This window comes from Papaver somniferum, chromosome 1 (genome assembly GCF_003573695.1).
Source record: "Papaver somniferum cultivar HN1 chromosome 1, ASM357369v1, whole genome shotgun sequence".
Taxonomy (NCBI): domain Eukaryota; kingdom Viridiplantae; phylum Streptophyta; class Magnoliopsida; order Ranunculales; family Papaveraceae; genus Papaver; species Papaver somniferum.
In genome coordinates, this window is record NC_039358.1 from 80871735 (window position 1) to 80877371 (window position 5637).

Here is a 5637-nt window from a genome sequence, read left to right on the forward strand (position 1 = left end):
ATATAGAGAAAAACATAGATTGTTTTGATGTTTACTAAGTGAACGGCGTTTCCCATATCTGTCTGAAGGCCTCCGCCAAAATGAACCTATCCTATTGGATTGAGATACTAGTCTAACTAATAACAACACACTGGCATATACAAGGGAACCAGTGGTCGATAACCTAACTCTAGGTCAACACAACTGGAATATACAAGGGTACCAGTGGTCGACTTTATTGAATTTATTCCTTTTGGTCAAATGGTCTGGTCTCAATTTCTTTCCCCTTTTTTTTCATCTCTTTTTTTTCATCTCTTTTTTTTTTTGGTATCTCAATCACTCTAATTCACCCTAGCATTGGTAACAACTTGAATGTGAGCCCACCTAATCACTTAGAGAAACATAGTTTAAAAACAAAATAAAATAAAGATAGAAGTGAAAAGGACTCAATGAGATATGGTGAAACTATCATGTTATTTCTAACACCTGAGCTCTGTGCTTTTATGAATAGACTCTTTAGATGTTGTCATCTAGTCAGATTGGTTCCTCAACTCCTACAACCAAAATGCTTCCATCCACTTAGATTAGTTAGTGCAATCCTTAATAAACATAAATTTCTAGGCTCTGGAGTTTATTAATGCAACTAAAAAGTTTCTCCCATATCCCCAAACTTAAATCTAACATTGTCCTCAATGTTCTAAAGATGAAATTAAAAACATGAACAAGGAGAAACTGTTACCATTTGAAGCAAAATAGTTAAGGAAAGATATTACCGTGTTGCATGAGATTGGGTTACCTCCCAAGAAGTGCCAAGTTTAAAATCTTCAGCCAGACATCAAGTTTCATAAAATGGCTAGTTACCTTTCAAATCATATATCAGTAGTCGAAATAACTGCGGGTCATCAAAACCAAATAAAACTGCCACTAATATGAAACAACTACACAGGATCAAAAAAAATAACATAAGGAGCACAACCTCATTGAAAGTTTCTTGCAATACAACTGGATTTATTTGGGGCACCCAATTGGGCTTCATATGAGTGTCTTGAAAAACAGATTCATCCGAACAACGAGACTTTAATATCTGGATTTCCTCCTGAACAGTATCAGGAGGATCAGGATGTGGAGTCTGAATAGACTCAAGTGATACCTCATATGCACTAGGATCGAGTCCCAAGTTAGGGACTTCTACTAGGGACAATTGACGATCACTACCCCCAAACTTAGAATTTTGGGTGTTTCTAGATAGACTAGTCACAATATTCCTAATTTCTAGACCATCAGGTTTCTGAAAAAGGTCAATTGCTTTCTCTGAGTTATAATCATGTGGTTCATCCTCTAAATTCTTTTGAGGTATACTAGCTGTAGGACTTATATGTTTCATATCCTGTATGGTCAACCCTAGAGTTTCCTTATTGTCTTGAAGCACGATTTCTGGCCTGTTGTCCTGATCGGATGTTATAATCACAGGCAAAGTTTTAGATGGCCCTAAGAATGCAGATTTAAGGTCTAACTTAGGAGGCTCTTCTAAACAAGGGATTAAGGTAGACTCAAAAGCTAATAATGGTTCGAACCTAGCTTTCCATTTATCAGTATCTAACATAGGAATAGAATCCAACATAGCATTCACTTGTTCAATGTTGCTATCTTCGTAGAAATCCATGTTAAAGTGGGCTAGACAACTCTCTGATGGATCTTCCGTTATGAGGTTTGGTAATGACTCCTGAATTAAGATTCCTATCATGTTCACCTCTAAAATGCACGTGTCATCTAGCTCAGAATGTATCTTATTGACATTCAAAATATTCAACTCAATAGTCATATTACCAAAAGATATATTCATAATACCATTTCGACAATTTATGATCGCATTAGACGTAGCTAAAAATGGGCGACCTAAAATCAATGGGGTCTGGTTCTCTGGGTCAGGGACAGGTTGGGTATCTAAGACCACGAAATCCACAGGATAAATAAACTTGTCGACATCAATAAGAACATCTTCTATCACACCACGAGGAATCTTGACAGACCTATCAGCTAACTGCAATGTTATCTTGGTAGGTTTCAATTCACCGAGCCCTAGATTTAAGTACACATGGTATGGGAGTAAGTTCACACTGGCTCCTAAGTCAAGTAAAGCTTTGTGTACCCTGTGTTTTCCTATCGTACAAGCAATGGTAGGCGCACCTGGGTCTTTATATTTAGGAGTTGTGGGGTTCTGAATGATCGAACTTATATTACTAGCTAAAAAGGCTTTTTTAGGGACATTAAGCTTTCGCTTTCGCGTACACATATTCTTAAGAAACTTGGCGTAAGATGGAAGTTGCCTAATTGCTTCTAGTAACGGAAGGTTTATGGTAACTTTCCTAAAAACCTCCATTATGTAATTAAAGTTGGATTCACTATTTGTTGGTACTAATAGCTGTGGAAATGGGGCTCTAGAAATAAAATAGGGCCTCTCAGATCATCAGAAACTTTATCAGTCTCCTCAGCTATGGTTGGTCCTGAGGGGTGAACTACAGTATGCTCACTATCGGGCATGGTTACCTGATTGTCTACTACTCTGCCACTCCTAAGGGTTCTAACAGCATTCAATTGATTCGATGGTTTTTCACCTACTTCATAAAATCATCTAGGATTGGGATTAGTCTGACTAGGGAACCTTCCATTATCTCTCTCACTTAAGGTCTTAGCTATTTGGACGACTTGAAGTTCTAACTTAGCAAGAGTCTGAGCATTAGTTTGAAAGTTCTGCTTGGTTTCCTGTTGAAAACTAACTTGGCTCTTTAATAACATGTCCTGGCTCTGTGCTAACATATCCTGGCTCTTTCTTAATATACTAAGAGATTCCTCTAAGCTCGTTATTTTATTCTCTGAAGATTTCTGAAACTGACCTGAAGAGTTCTTATCTGAACCAAAACCTGGGGGAGCATTAGAATTACTAAACTGACCTTGACTCTGGCCTTTAGACCACGAAAGGTTCGGATGGTTTCTCCAACCAGTATTATAGGTTTCTGAATATGGGTCAAACTTCTGACGGTTATCGAATCTAGTGTTATTATAGAGAGCATTGGCTTGCTCTTCATTATTCTTGCCTTCCCAAAAGACTCTAATCTACCACTAGTGTGACCCACTTCTAAAGCTTCTAACCTTTTCGCTATAGCAGCAATTTTTGCATCTGATTCAAAGTTTCCTTCTACCCTATTAATGTTTGATTTGCCTAGAAGAATTGTTTTCTGGGGTCCCCTATTACTTTCCCATTGTTGGGTCTTTTCGGCGATTTCATGCAAATATGTCATCGCATCATCAACTGTTTGGTTTTCAAACCCACCTGTACACATAGATTCTACTGTGGTTGTAGTGGGATAATCTAAACCCTCATAAAGGATCTGAACTAACCTAACCTTTTCTAAACCATGATGAGGACATTGGGCTAATAGATCATTGAACCTTTCCAAATATCTATACAAGGATTCTCCCTCATGTTGAGAAAATGTGCAGATTTGCGTCCTAATAGATGATGTTTTGTGCCTAGGGAAAAACTTGTTCAAAAAGGCAGATGTAAGTTTTTCATATGTTTCAATTGATCCGGAAGCCAAACTATATAGCCACGATTTGGCTTTATCTTTCAAGGAAAAGGGGAATAATCTGAGTTTCAAAGCATAATCATCAAGGTTTCTCATTTTTGGGGTACTACAAATTTCCTCAAAGTCCCTAACATGGAAATAGGGGTTTTCACTTTATTTCCCTAAAAATATTGGGAGCAACTGTAAGGTTCCAGGCTTAAGTTCATAGTTTGCTTCAGTTTCAGATAACCTGATACACGAGGGACGAGTAGTCCTAGTAGGGTTCAACAAAGCTTTCAAAGTTTCCATTTCTGACATTGTTGGAATATCAGGGATGTTCTCCTCAAACGGACGTTCAAAAACGGAATCTTCAAGAATCGGGCTTTCTAAATTGAGGTAATCGAGACGCTTAGAACTACTAGATTTCTCTTTAACAAATCTACCTAGGGCATCTCTTTTACGTTCAGGCATGCAAAAGAATAAGGTAGGGAATTCTACGCAATCACAAAACAAGGCTGACTCAACCAAATCAAACCTATTCATTTCTAGCAAACAAAAAGCATGATGGCTCCACTTAGATTGTTTCTAGACCAGCTTCTATTCTTTCGAAAAGGAATTCATTACAATCTGAGCAAACCCCTATGGAATCAATCCGAGTCAAAGTAAGTTGAATAGAGGCGAGGGAAGCTCGGTGGAGCTTTGATACCCAAGGCCTCACCTGTATTACAAGGCGGCGCAGTCACACATTCAACTCACAGAAACCATCATGAACTTCGAAGTATGCTCAAAAGAGTAACCAATATTTTTCGAACGACTTTCCTATTAAGCTTGTTACCCTATAAGTATCGTTCTAGTCAAAATTTTAGGCTTAGGTTCGCGTTTGGTTTCGTTTTCCTAAGGCGGGCAAGAAGAGAACGGTGATGAAATCCGAACCCTTATCTTGTATGGCCAGTCCTTGCCCTTTACTAGGAAATTAAAGCAGCCGTTTTCAAGTCCTCAGCATATATGCAACCGAAGGAATACAATAAACCCGCTGACAGAAGATTCACGGGTGTTTAGAATCTTACCTCCTGTTCCAGACGGGGGATGAATCGGTTGTAGTCGACTCAGGCCACGACTCCTATGTCATGTACGAACCCGAGGGGCCGAGGCGATATCGTAATCGCCGTCCTTCTCTGCACACAGTTTATATTTAAACTACTCTTCTGTAGGGTTTAAAATAATGTCCCAAAGTTTAAAGTTCAAAGTGTCCAAAAAGAAAAGAAAAATTACAAAAACTAAAAATAAATCCTAATACATTTTTTTTCTAAAAAAGGAAAAAATAAACAAAATCCTAAAAATTAAACAAAAATAAAATTGTCTTCTTTTCAGTTCTTTTCGCTTTGTCTCTTGTTTCAATCCCCAAGGTCTTTAGTCTCCAATTTCTTTTTGATTCAAAACCTACAATAAATAGACAAATACCCAAAAACGTAAAATAGAACAACAAAACTAAAACTAAAAACAAAAACAAAACCTAAAATAAATCTAAAACCCTAACCTAAACACAAATCCGCGTCGGCGGCGCCAAAAATTGATGTGGTTTTTATGTTGTTGTAAAAGTGGTAGTAAAGTTGTCGTTCACTCAGACTTGTGAAGATTCGATTTTAGATTCAAAGTCAATATAAAACTTAAGAAGTTGTTGTTATCAAAATTATAAAAAGCACCAAGACTCAGGATTCCACCATTGACCAATTAAGTGATTTAATCTAATCAATATTCATGTAATTCTTTGCGTTTAAAGTGATTCTAATTTATTTTCTCTAGTAGATTTTTTGAAGTAACAATTGTATACATCAAGCATGAAACATCAAAAGTATTAAACTAAGCATGCTCCATCAAAACAGATCACAATCATTCAATAAAAATCAATTTTCCAATATTAGTTCCATGCAAATAATCATAAAAGAAATTGCAAGAATTAATTAAAATAGAAATATACCAATTTTCATGGAACAATGGCTTCCTCCATCGCCTCGGCTAAGGGGTTTAGCTCCTCATATTATTCACGTGCTCAAAATAGGTGTTCATACCTCAAAGGGTGAAAAACAAGAGG

At 37.2% G+C, this 5637-nt stretch overlaps 1 pseudogene; it reads left to right on the top strand.

Annotated features, from left to right (window-relative positions):
- The first annotated feature begins 3390 nt into the window (after positions 1-3390).
- On the top strand, positions 3391-3490 carry LOC113341508 (annotated as a pseudogene).
- Positions 3491-5637: the final 2147 nt, after the last annotated feature.